Below are 14,610 nucleotides of genomic sequence, written 5' to 3'. Positions count from 1 at the left end.
ATTTGCTCCCATATGGACATGTAATGGGTTTGACAAAGCTTACCCTTGTATTTCTTGAGACTTTGATGCTTCTGCGTCTATCTTTCAAACGGAATTCGATATCGTCATCTAAATTGCATGGATTGTGTTTCAAGGATAGCTTAACAAACAACGTAAGAAAGAAGACTGTAGATGTAATGGGTCATGAGATATTTGCTCCCATATGGACATGTAATGGGTTTGACAAAGCTTACCCTTGTATTTCTTGAGACTTTGATGCTTCTGCGTCTATCTTTCAAACGGAATTCGATATCATCAACTAAATTGCATGGATGGTGTGTCAAGGATAGCTTAACAAACAACGTAAGAGGGAAGATTGTAGATGTAATGGGTCATGAGATATTTGCTCCCATATGGACATGTAATGGGTTTGACAAAGCTTACCCTTGTATTTCTTGAGACTTTGATGCTTCTGCGTCTATCTTTCAAACGGAATTCGATATCGTCATCTAAATTGCATGGATTGTGTGTCAAGGATAGCTTAACAAACAACGTAAGAAGGAAGACTGTAGATGTAATGGGTCATGAGATATTTGCTCCCATATGGACATGTAATGGATTTGACAAAGCTTACCCTTGTATGTCTTGAGACTTTGATGCTTCTGCGTCTATCTTTCAAACGGAATTCGATATCGCCATCTAAATTGCATGGATTGTGTGTCAAGGATAGCTTAACAAACAACGTAAGAAAGAAGACTGTAGATGTAATGGGTCATGAGATATTTGCTCCCATATGGACATGTAATGGATTTGACAAAGCTTACCCTTGTATTTCTTGAGACTTGGATGCTTCTGCGTCTATCTTTCAAACGAAATTCGATATCGTCATCTAAATTGCATGGATGGTGTGTCAAGGATAGCTTAACAAACAACGTAAGAAGGAAGACTGTAGATGTAATGGGTCATGAGATATTTGCTCCCATATGGACATGTAATGGGTTTGACAAAGCTTACACTTTTGTTTCTTGAGACTTGGATGCTTCTGCGTCTATCTTTCAAACGGAATTCGATATCGTCATCTAAATTGCATGGATGGTGTGTCAAGGATAGCTTAACAAACAACGTAAGAAGGAAGACTGTAGATGTAATGGGTCATGAGATATTTGCTCCCATATGGACATGTAATGGGTTTGACAAAGCTTACACTTGTTTTTCTTGAGACTTGGATGCTTCTGCGTCTATCTTTCAAACGGAAGTCGATATCATCATCTAAATTGCATGGATTGTGTGTCAAGGATAGCTTAACAAACAACGTAAGAAGGAAGACTGTAGATGTAATGGGTCATGAGATATTTGCTCCCATATGGACATGTAATGGGTTTGACAAAGCTTACCCTTGTATTTCTTGAGACTTTGATGCTTCTGCGTCTATCTTTCAAACGGAATTCGATATCGTCATCAAAATTGCATGGATGGTGTGTCAAGGATAGCTTAACAAACAGCGTAAGAAAGAAGGTTGTAGATGCTATGGGTCATGAGATATATGCTCTCATATGGACATGTAATGGGTTTGACAAAGCTTACACTTGTGTTTCTTGAGACTTGGATGCTTCTGCGTCTATCTTTCAAACGGAATTCGATATCATCATCTAAATTGCATGGATGGTGTGTCAAGGATAGCTTAAAAAACAACGTAAGAGGGAAGATTGTAGATGTAATGGGTCATGAGATATTTGCTCCCATATGGACAGGTAATGGGTTTGACAAAGCTTACCCTTGTATTTCTTGAGACTTTGATGCTTCTGCGTCTATCTTTCAAACGGAATTCGATATCGTCATCTAAATTGCATGTATGGTGTGTCAAGGATAGCTCAACAAACAACGTAAGAAGGAAGACTGTAGATGTAATGGGTCATAAGATATTTGCTCCCATATGGACATATAATGGGTTTGACAAAGCTTACCCTTGTATTTCTTGAGACTTTGATGCGTCTATCTTTCAAACGGAATTCGATATCGTCATCTAAATTGCATGGCTGGTGTGTCAAGGATAGCTTAAAAAACAACGTAAGAGGGAAGATTGTAGATGTAAACGGTCATGAGATATTTGCTCCCATATGGACATGTAATGGGTTTGACAAAGCTTACCCTTGTATTTCTTGAGACTTTGATGCTTCTGCGTCTATCTTTCAAACGGAATTCAATATCGTCATCTAAATTGCATGGATTGTGTGTCAAGGATAGCTTAACAAACAACGTAAGAAGGAAGACTGTAGATGTAATGGGTCACGAGATATTTGCTCCCATATGGACATGTAATGGATTTGACAAAGCTTACCCTTGTATTTCTTGAGACTTTGATGCTTCTGCGTCTATCTTTCAAACGGAATTCGATATCGTCATCTAAATTGCATGGATTGTGTGTCAAGGATAGCTTAACAAACAACGTAAGAAAGAAGACTGTAGATGTAATGGGTCATGAGATATTTGCTCCCATATGGACATGTAATGGATTTGACAAAGCTTACCCTTGTATTTCTTGAGACTTGGATGCTTCTGCGTCTATCTTTCAAACGGAATTCGATATCATCATCTAAATTGCATGGATGGTGTGTCAAGGATAGCTTAACAAACAACGTAAGAAGGAAGACTGTAGATGTAATGGGTCATGAGATATTTGCTCCCATATGGACATGTAATGGGTTTGACAAAGCTTACACTTGTGTTTCTTGAGACTTGGATGCTTCTGCGTCTATCTTTCAAACGGAATTCGATATCGTCATCTAAATTGCATGGATGGTGTGTCAAGGATAGCTTAACAAACAACGTAAGAAGGAAGACTGTAGATGTAATGGGTCATGAGATATTTGCTCCCATATGGACATGTAATGGGTTTGACAAAGCTTACACTTTTGTTTCTTGAGACTTGGATGCTTCTGCGTCTATCTTTCAAACGGAATTCGATATCGTCATCTAAATTGCATGGATGGTGTGTCAAGGATAGCTTAACAAACAACGTAAGAAGGAAGACTGTAGATGTAATGGGTCATGAGATATTTGCTCCCATATGGACATGTAATGGGTTTGACAAAGCTTACACTTGTTTTTCTTGAGACTTGGATGCTTCTGCGTCTATCTTTCAAACGGAAGTCGATATCATCATCTAAATTGCATGGATTGTGTGTCAAGGATAGCTTAACAAACAACGTAAGAAGGAAGACTGTAGATGTAATGGGTCATGAGATATTTGCTCCCATATGGACATGTAATGGGTTTGACAAAGCTTACCCTTGTATTTCTTGAGACTTTGATGCTTCTGCGTCTATCTTTCAAACGGAATTCGATATCGTCATCAAAATTGCATGGATGGTGTGTCAAGGATAGCTTAACAAACAGCGTAAGAGGGAAGATTGTTTTATTTATTTATTTATTTCAGTCTATGGAATTACAATCCTTACAGACTAGCTTACTTTCTAGAAAAATATAAATCTAACAATTGTTTAAATTTATTAAGAGAGTATGTAAAATCTAAATTTACTTTCAAATTCATTAAATTAAATTCATTAAAGCCCTCGTAATGGGTTCATTTTGGCCATAATTGCTTCTATGGGTTGTAACATTGAAGTATTCAACAAATCTTAAGTTTCTTGTCGGTACTTTGAATCCAATTAAATGCAATAAATCCGGGCAGTCTATATATCCACAAACTAATTTATAGAGAAAAACCATTGACATTTTGGACCTTCGGTCACATAACAAATCTAAGTGAATTAATTTACAACGTGCTTCATAGGACGGCAAAGGATAAGAGAACTGTAGAGAAACAACGCGAAATTGATAAATTTTTTTTGCAGTTTTTCGATACGATCACTATGAGATGAGTAATACGGATTCCAAACAATTGAAGCATAATCGAGTTTTGATCTAACAAACGTAGTATATAATAATTTTACGAGTATACGGGTCTGGAAATTCTTTACAATTTCGGCGTATAAAGGCTAATACTGAATAAGCACTCGGCAAAATGTAGTCAATATGATACCTAAAAGAAAGTTCAGCATCAAAAACAACACCTAAATCAATTTTAGTATTTACTTTAGAAAGCATTATATTATCAAAGAAATAGTGACTATTAATCATTTTAGTCCGTCTTCCAAATGGAAGATGAACACATTTGGAAGCATTAAAATTTAATTTTATTCAAGTGACACCAACAAATCAAGCTATTTATGTCAGCCTGTAATAGAACAGTATCGCGAATGCAAGATATTTTTGAAAATAATTTGATGTCGTCAGCAAAGAGAAGGCATTTTCCAAAATGAAAACATGAAACAATATCATTTAAAAATAGTATGAAGAATAAGGGCCCCAATATACTACCCTGAGGGATACCAGTAGGCCTATTCTCTAACTTTTAACAACTTTACTCATTGTTTATTTTCCAACAATTTCATTTGTTTGTTTTGTATTTGTTACAAAAACAAAAGACATTTTAACAACTTTTCAAGCGATAAAAGTTACAGAATTCCAATACTGAAGTGGCAATATAAAAATCCGATTTATAATTCTCGATACTAACAAAACATTTTCTGTCAGAAAAGTAGGACTTGACCCAGTTTAAGAAGGAAGAATGAATACCAATTTTGTGCAGTTTAGCTAAAAGAACATTGTGCGCAACTCTGTCGAAGGCTTTGCAGAGATCAAAATAAATAGCATCCACTTGATTACCTTTTTCAAAACAAGATATGCAATAATTAGTAAAAAGCGTCAAATTCGTTACTGTTGATCTGTTTCTAATAAAACCATGTTGAGAAGGAATTAAAAATTGCTTAAGATTGTAGATGCTATGGGTCATGAGATATATGCTCTCATAGGTTACCCTTGTATTTCTTGAGACTTTGATGCTTCTGCGTCTATCTTTCAAACGGAATTCGATATCGTCATCTAAATTGCATGGATGGTGTGTCAAGGATAGCTTAACAAACAGCGTAAGAAAGAAGGTTGTAGATGCTATGGGTCATGAGATATATGCTCTCATATGGACATGTAATGGGTTTGACAAAGCTTACACTAGTGTTTCTTGAGACTTGGATGCTTCTGCGTCTATCTTTCAAACGGAATTCGATATCATCATCTAAATTGCATGGATGGTGTGTCAAGGATAGCTTAAAAAACAACGTAAGAGGGAAGATTGTAGATGTAATGGGTCATGAGATATTTGCTCCCATATGGACAGGTAATGGGTTTGACAAAGCTTACCCTTGTATTTCTTGAGACTTTGATGCTTCTGCGTCTATCTTTCAAACGGAATTCGATATCGTCATCTAAATTGCATGTATGGTGTGTCAAGGATAGCTCAACAAACAACGTAAGAAGGAAGACTGTAGATGTAATGGGTCATAAGATATTTGCTCCCATATGGACATATAATGGGTTTGACAAAGCTTACCCTTGTATTTCTTGAGACTTTGATGCGTCTATCTTTCAATCGGAATTCGATATCGTCATCTAAATTGCATGGCTGGTGTGTCAAGGATAGCTTAAAAAACAACGTAAGAGGGAAGATTGTAGATGTAAACGGTCATGAGATATTTGCTCCCATATGGACATGTAATGGGTTTGACAAAGCTTACCCTTGTATTTCTTGAGACTTTGATGCTTCTGCGTCTATCTTTCAAACGGAATTCAATATCGTCATCTAAATTGCATGGATTGTGTGTCAAGGATAGCATAACAAACATCGTAAGAAGGAAGACTGTAGATGTAATGGGTCACGAGATATTTGCTCCCATATGGACATGTAATGGATTTGACAAAGCTTACCCTTGTATTTCTTGAGACTTTGATGCTTCTGCGTCTATCTTTCAAACGGAATTCGATATCGTCATCTAAATTGCATGGATTGTGTGTCAAGGATAGCTTAACAAACAACGTAAGAAAGAAGACTGTAGATGTAATGGGTCATGAGATATTTGCTCCCATATGGACATGTAATGGATTTGACAAAGCTTACCCTTGTATTTCTTGAGACTTGGATGCTTCTGCGTCTATCTTTCAAACGGAATTCGATATCATCATCTAAATTGCATGGATGGTGTGTCAAGGATAGCTTAACAAACAACGTAAGAAGGAAGACTGTAGATGTAATGGGTCATGAGATATTTGCTCCCATATGGACATGTAATGGGTTTGACAAAGCTTACACTTGTGTTTCTTGAGACTTGGATGCTTCTGCGTCTATCTTTCAAACGGAATTCGATATCGTCATCTAAATTGCATGGATGGTGTGTCAAGGATAGCTTAACAAACAACGTAAGAAGGAAGACTGTAGATGTAATGGGTCATGAGATATTTGCTCCCATATGGACATGTAATGGGTTTGACAAAGCTTACACTTGTCTTTCTTGAGACTTTGATGCTTCTGCGTCTATCTTTCAAACGGAATTCGATATCGTCATCTAAATTGCATGGATGGTGTGTCAAGGATAGCTTAACAAACAGCGTAAGAGGGAAGATTGTAGATGCTATGGGTCATGAGATATTTGCTCCCATATGGACATGTAATGGGTTTGACAAAGCTTACCCTTGTATTTCTTGAGACTTTGATGCTTCTGCGTCTATCTTTCAAACGGAATTCGATATCATCATCTAAATTGCCTGGATGGTGTGTCAAGGATAGCTTAACAAACAACGTAAGAAGGAAGACTGTAGATGTAATGGGTTATGGGATATTTGCTCCCATATGGACATGTAATGGGTTTGACAAAGCTTACACTTGTTTTTCTTGAGACTTGGATGCTTCTGCGTCTATCTTTCAAACGGAATTCGATATCATCATCTAAATTGCATGGATTGTGTGTCAAGGATAGCTTAACAAACAACGTAAGAAGGAAGACTGTAGATGTAATGGGTCATGAGATATATGCTCTCATATGGACATGTAATGGGCTGGACAAAGCTTACACTTGTGTTTCTTGAGACTTTGATGCTTCTGCGTCTATCTTTCAAACGGAATTCGATATCGTCATCTAAATTGCATGGATGGTGTGTCAAGGATAGCTTAACAAACAACGTAAGAAGGAAGACTGTAGATGTAATGGGTCATGAGATATTTGCTACCATATGGACATGTAATGGGTGTGACAAAGCTTACACTTGTTTTTCTTGAGACTTGGATGCTTCTGCGTCTATCTTTCAAACGGAATTCGATATCCTCATCTAAATTGCATGGATTGTGTGTCAAGGATAGCTTAACAAACAACGTAAGAAGGAAGACTGTAGATGTAATGGGTCATGAGATATTTGCTCCCATATGGACATGTAATGGGTTTGACAAAGCTTACACTTGTGTTTCTTGAGACTTGGATGCTTCTGCGTCTATCTTTCAAACGGAATTCGATATCATCATCTAAATTGCATGGATGGTGTGTCAAGGATAGCATAGCAAACAACGTAAGAAGGAAGACTGTAGACGTAATGGGTCATGAGATATTTGCTCCACATATGGACATGTAATGGGTTTGACAAAGCTTACCTTACTTACTTTGATGCTTCAAACGGAATTCGATATCGTCATCTAAATTGCATGGATGGTGTGTCAAGGATAGCTCAACAAACAATGTAAGAAGGAAGACTGTAGATGTAATGGGTCATGAGATATTTGCTCCCATATGGACATGTAATGGGTTTGACAAAGCATACCCTTGTATTTCTTGAGACTTTGATGCTTCTGCGTCTATCTTTCAAACGGAATTCGATATCGTCATCTAAATTACATGGCTGGTGTGTCAAGGATAGCTTAACAAACAACGTAAGAGGGAAGATTGTAGATGTAAAGGGTCATGAGATATTTGCTCCCATAATGCGTAAGAAAGAAGGTTGTAGACGCTATGGGTCATGAGATATTTGGGTCATAAGATATTTGCTCCCATATGGACATGTAATGGGTTTGACAAAGCTTACCCTTGTATTTCTTGAGACTTTGATGCTTCTGCGTCTATCTTTCAAACGGAATTCGATATCGTCATCTAAATTGCATGGCTGGTGTGTCAAGGATACCTTAACAAACAACGTAAGATGGAAGATTGTAGATGTAAACGGTCATGAGATATTTGCTCCCATATGGACATGTAATGGGTTTGACAAAGCTTACCCTTGTATTTCTTGAGACTTTGATGCTTCTGCGTCTATCTTTCAAACGGAATTCGATATCGTCATCTAAATTGCATGGATTGTGTGTCAAGGATAGCTTAACAAACAACGTAAGAAGGAAGACTGTAGATGTAATGGGTCATGAGATATTTGCTCCCATATGGACATGTAATGGATTTGACAAAGCTTACCCTTGTATTTCTTGAGACTTTGATGCTTCTGCGTCTATCTTTCAAACGGAATTCGATATCGTCATCTAAATTGCATGGATTGTGTGTCAAGGATAGCTTAACAAACAACGTGAGAAAGAAGACTGTAGATGTAATGGGTCATGAGATATTTGCTCCCATATGGACATGTAATGGATTTGACAAAGCTTACCCTTGTATTTCTTGAGACTTGGATGCTTCTGCGTCTATCTTTCAAACGGAATTCGACATCGTCATCTAAATTGCATGGATGGTGTGTCAAGGATAGCTTAACAAACAACGTAAGAAGGAAGACTGTAGATGTAATGGGTCATGCGATATTTGCTCCCATATGGACATGTAATGGGTTTGACAAAGCTTACACTTGTGTTTCTTGAGACTTGGATGCTTCTGCGTCTATCTTTCAAACGGAATTCGATATCGTCATCTAAATTGCATGGATGGTGTGTCAAGGATAGCTTAACAAACAGCGTAAGAGGGAAGACTGTAGATGCTATGGGTCATGAGATATTTGCTCCCATATGGACATGTAATGGGTTTGACAAAGCTTACCCTTGTATTTCTTGAGACTTTGATGCTTCTGCGTCTATCTTTAAAACGGAATTCGATATCATCATCTAAATTGCCTGGATGGTGTGTCAAAGATAGCTTAACAAACAACGTAAGAAGGAAGAATGTAGATGTAATGGGTCATGAGATATTTCCTCCCATATGGACATGTAATGGGTTTGACAAAACTTACACTTGTTTTTCTTGAGACTTGGATGCTTCTGCGTCTATCTTTCAAACGGAATTCGATATCATCATCTAAATTGACTGGATGGTGTGTCAAGGATAGCTTAACAAACAACGTAAGAAGGAAGACTGTAGATGTAATGGGTCATGAGATATTTGCTCCCATATGGACATGTAATGGGTTTGACAAAGCTTACACTTGTTTTTCTTGAGACTTGGATGCTTCTGCGTCTATCTTTCAAACGGAATTCGATATCATCATCTAAATTGCATGGATTGTGTGTCAAGGATAGCTTAACAAACAACGTAAGAAGGAAGACTGTAGATGTAATGGGTCATGAGATATATGCTCTCATATGGACATGTAATGGGCTTGACAAAGCTTACACTTGTGTTTCTTGAGACTTTGATGCTTCTGCGTCTATCTTTCAAACGGAATTCGATATCGTCATCTAAATTGCATGGATGGTGTGTCAAGGATAGCTTAACAAACAACGTAAGAAGGAAGACTGTAGATGTAATGGGTCATGAGATATTTGCTACCATATGGACATGTAATGGGTGTGACAAAGCTTACACTTGTTTTTCTTGAGACTTGGATGCTTCTGCGTCTATCTTTCAAACGGAATTCGATATCCTCATCTAAATTGCATGGATTGTGTGTCAAGGATAGCTTAACAAACAACGTAAGAAGGAAGACTGTAGATGTAATGGGTCATGAGATATTTGCTCCCATATGGACATGTAATGGGTTTGACAAAGCTTACACTTGTGTTTCTTGAGACTTGGATGCTTCTGCGTCTATCTTTCAAACGGAATTCGATATCATCATCTAAATTGCATGGATGGTGTGTCAAGGATAGCATAGCAAACAACGTAAGAAGGAAGACTGTAGACGTAATGGGTCATGAGATATTTGCTCCACATATGGACATGTAATGGGTTTGACAAAGCTTACCTTACTTACTTTGATGCTTCAAACGGAATTCGATATCGTCATCTAAATTGCATGGATGGTGTGTCAAGGATAGCTCAACAAACAATGTAAGAAGGAAGACTGTAGATGTAATGGGTCATGAGATATTTGCTCCCATATGGACATGTAATGGGTTTGACAAAGCTTACACTTGTTTTTCTTGAGACTTGGATGCTTCTGCGTCTATCTTTCAAACGGAATTCGATATCGTCATCTAAATTACATGGCTGGTGTGTCAAGGATAGCTTAACAAACAACGTAAGAGGGAAGATTGTAGATGTAAAGGGTCATGAGATATTTGCTCCCATAATGCGTAAGAAAGAAGGTTGTAGACGCTATGGGTCATGAGATATTTGGGTCATAAGATATTTGCTCCCATATGGACATGTAATGGGTTTGACAAAGCTTACCCTTGTATTTCTTGAGACTTTGATGCTTCTGCGTCTATCTTTCAAACGGAATTCGATATCGTCATCTAAATTGCATGGCTGGTGTGTCAAGGATACCTTAACAAACAACGTAAGATGGAAGATTGTAGATGTAAACGGTCATGAGATATTTGCTCCCATATGGACATGTAATGGGTTTGACAAAGCTTACCCTTGTATTTCTTGAGACTTTGATGCTTCTGCGTCTATCTTTCAAACGGAATTCGATATCGTCATCTAAATTGCATGGATTGTGTGTCAAGGATAGCTTAACAAACAACGTAAGAAGGAAGACTGTAGATGTAATGGGTCATGAGATATTTGCTCCCATATGGACATGTAATGGATTTGACAAAGCTTACCCTTGTATTTCTTGAGACTTTGATGCTTCTGCGTCTATCTTTCAAACGGAATTCGATATCGTCATCTAAATTGCATGGATTGTGTGTCAAGGATAGCTTAACAAACAACGTGAGAAAGAAGACTGTAGATGTAATGGGTCATGAGATATTTGCTCCCATATGGACATGTAATGGATTTGACAAAGCTTACCCTTGTATTTCTTGAGACTTGGATGCTTCTGCGTCTATCTTTCAAACGGAATTCGACATCGTCATCTAAATTGCATGGATGGTGTGTCAAGGATAGCTTAACAAACAACGTAAGAAGGAAGACTGTAGATGTAATGGGTCATGAGATATTTGCTCCCATATGGACATGTAATGGGTTTGACAAAGCTTACACTTGTGTTTCTTGAGACTTGGATGCTTCTGCGTCTATCTTTCAAACGGAATTCGATATCGTCATCTAAATTGAATGGATGGTGTGTCAAGGATAGCTTAACAAACAGCGTAAGAGGGAAGACTGTAGATGCTATGGGTCATGAGATATTTGCTCCCATATGGACATGTAATGGGTTTGACAAAGCTTACCCTTGTATTTCTTGAGACTTTGATGCTTCTGCGTCTATCTTTAAAACGGAATTCGATATCATCATCTAAATTGCCTGGATGGTGTGTCAAAGATAGCTTAACAAACAACGTAAGAAGGAAGAATGTAGATGTAATGGGTCATGAGATATTTGCTCCCATATGGACATGTAATGGGTTTGACAAAACTTACACTTGTTTTTCTTGAGACTTGGATGCTTCTGCGTCTATCTTTCAAACGGAATTCGATATCATCATCTAAATTGCCTGGATGGTGTGTCAAGGATAGCTTAACAAACAACGTAAGAAGGAAGACTGTAGATGTAATGGGTCATGAGATATTTGCTCCCATATGGACATGTAATGGGTTTGACAAAGCTTACACTTGTTTTTCTTGAGACTTGGATGTTTCTGCGTCTATCTTTCAAACGGAATTCGATATCATCATCTAAATTGCATGGATTGTGTGTCAAGGATAGCTTAACAAACAACGTAAGAAGGAAGACTGTAGATGTAATGGGTCATGAGATATATGCTCTCATATGGACATGTAATGGGCTTGACAAAGCTTACACTTGTGTTTCTTGAGACTTTGATGCTTCTGCGTCTATCTTTCAAACGGAATTCGATATCGTCATCTAAATTGCATGGATGGTGTGTCAAGGATAGCTTAACAAACAACGTAAGAAGGAAGACTGTAGATGTAATGGGTCATGAGATATTTGCTACCATATGGACATGTAATGGGTGTGACAAAGCTTACACTTGTTTTTCTTGAGACTTGGATGCTTCTGCGTCTATCTTTCAAACGGAATTCGATATCCTCATCTAAATTGCATGGATTGTGTGTCAAGGATAGCTTAACAAACAACGTAAGAAGGAAGACTGTAGATGTAATGGGTCATGAGATATTTGCTCCCATATGGACATGTAATGGGTTTGACAAAGCTTACACTTGTGTTTCTTGAGACTTGGATGCTTCTGCGTCTATCTTTCAAACGGAATTCGATATCATCATCTAAATTGCATGGATGGTGTGTCAAGGATAGCATAGCAAACAACGTAAGAAGGAAGACTGTAGACGTAATGGGTCATGAGATATTTGCTCCACATATGGACATGTAATGGGTTTGACAAAGCTTACCTTACTTACTTTGATGCTTCAAACGGAATTCGATATCGTCATCTAAATTGCATGGATGGTGTGTCAAGGATAGCTCAACAAACAATGTAAGAAGGAAGACTGTAGATGTAATGGGTCATGAGATATTTGCTCCCATATGGACATGTAATGGGTTTGACAAAGCATACCCTTGTATTTCTTGAGACTTTGATGCTTCTGCGTCTATCTTTCAAACGGAATTCGATATCGTCATCTAAATTACATGGCTGGTGTGTCAAGGATAGCTTAACAAACAACGTAAGAGGGAAGATTGTAGATGTAAAGGGTCATGAGATATTTGCTCCCATAATGCGTAAGAAAGAAGGTTGTAGACGCTATGGGTCATGAGATATTTGGGTCATAAGATATTTGCTCCCATATGGACATGTAATGGGTTTGACAAAGCTTACCCTTGTATTTCTTGAGACTTTGATGCTTCTGCGTCTATCTTTCAAACGGAATTCGATATCGTCATCTAAATTGCATGGCTGGTGTGTCAAGGATACCTTAACAAACAACGTAAGATGGAAGATTGTAGATGTAAACGGTCATGAGATATTTGCTCCCATATGGACATGTAATGGGTTTGACAAAGCTTACCCTTGTATTTCTTGAGACTTTGATGCTTCTGCGTCTATCTTTCAAACGGAATTCGATATCGTCATCTAAATTGCATGGATTGTGTGTCAAGGATAGCTTAACAAACAACGTAAGAAGGAAGACTGTAGATGTAATGGGTCATGAGATATTTGCTCCCATATGGACATGTAATGGATTTGACAAAGCTTACCCTTGTATTTCTTGAGACTTTGATGCTTCTGCGTCTATCTTTCAAACGGAATTCGATATCGTCATCTAAATTGCATGGATTGTGTGTCAAGGATAGCTTAACAAACAACGTGAGAAAGAAGACTGTAGATGTAATGGGTCATGAGATATTTGCTCCCATATGGACATGTAATGGATTTGACAAAGCTTACCCTTGTATTTCTTGAGACTTGGATGCTTCTGCGTCTATCTTTCAAACGGAATTCGACATCGTCATCTAAATTGCATGGATGGTGTGTCAAGGATAGCTTAACAAACAACGTAAGAGGGAAGACTGTAGATGCTATGGGTCATGAGATATTTGCTCCCATATGGACATGTAATGGGTTTGACAAAGCTTACCCTTGTATTTCTTGAGACTTTGATGCTTCTGCGTCTATCTTTAAAACGGAATTCGATATCATCATCTAAATTGCCTGGATGGTGTGTCAAAGATAGCTTAACAAACAACGTAAGAAGGAAGAATGTAGATGTAATGGGTCATGAGATATTTGCTCCCATATGGACATGTAATGGGTTTGACAAAGCTTACACTTGTTTTTCTTGAGACTTGGATGCTTCTGCGTCTATCTTTCAAACGGAATTCGATATCATCATCTAAATTGCATGGATTGTGTGTCAAGGATAGCTTAACAAACAACGTAAGAAGGAAGACTGTAGATGTAATGGGTCATGAGATATATGCTCTCATATGGACATGTAATGGGCTTGACAAAGCTTACACTTGTGTTTCTTGAGACTTTGATGCTTCTGTGTCTATCTTTCAAACGGAATTCGATATCGTCATATAAATTGCATGGATGGTGTGTCAAGGATAGCTTAACAAACAACGTAAGAAGGAAGACTGTAGATGTAATGGGTCATGAGATATTTGCTACCATATGGACATGTAATGGGTGTGACAAAGCTTACACTTGTTTTTCTTGAGACTTGGATGCTTCTGCGTCTATCTATCAAACGGAATTCGATATCATCATCTACATTGCACGGATTGTGTGTCAAGGATAGCTTATCAAACAGCGTAAGAAGGAAGACTGTAGATGTAATGGGTCATGAGATATTTGCTCCCATATGGACATGTAATGGGTTTGACAAAGCTTACACTTGTGTTTCTTGAGACTTGGATTCTTCTGCGTCTATCTTTCAAACGGAATTCGATATCATCATCTAAATTGCATGGATGGTGTGTCAAGGATAGCTTAGCAAACAACGT

This window comes from Musca autumnalis, unplaced genomic scaffold (genome assembly GCF_047663935.1).
Source record: "Musca autumnalis isolate F117 unplaced genomic scaffold, ASM4766393v1 scaffold_1, whole genome shotgun sequence".
Classification (NCBI taxonomy): Eukaryota; Metazoa; Arthropoda; class Insecta; order Diptera; family Muscidae; genus Musca; species Musca autumnalis.
Note: the sequence above shows the minus strand (reverse complement) of the source record.